The sequence below is a fragment of the Lupinus angustifolius genome, chromosome LG07 (assembly GCF_001865875.1).
Source record: "Lupinus angustifolius cultivar Tanjil chromosome LG07, LupAngTanjil_v1.0, whole genome shotgun sequence".
Taxonomy (NCBI): Eukaryota; Viridiplantae; Streptophyta; class Magnoliopsida; order Fabales; family Fabaceae; genus Lupinus; species Lupinus angustifolius.
The window spans coordinates 9,807,360-9,807,578 of NC_032015.1; positions in this window are offsets into that span (position 1 = coordinate 9,807,360).

A 219-nucleotide genomic window follows, 5' to 3' on the forward strand; every position below is an offset into this window, starting at 1 on the left:
TGATGAAAGGATCATCTATGTATGGATAATATATATCTTGAAAATATTTATAAGTCATTTAATAATGATAATATATGTATTTTTTTGTCCAAAAATTCTATCATATGGATTTCAATGAGCAAGAGAAGATTAGTTTGAAATATCAATTTCAATATTTTATTCAACTTATCGTTAGTCATATCTTGTTTTATCAAATTATTCGTCTTATCTTAACTATTG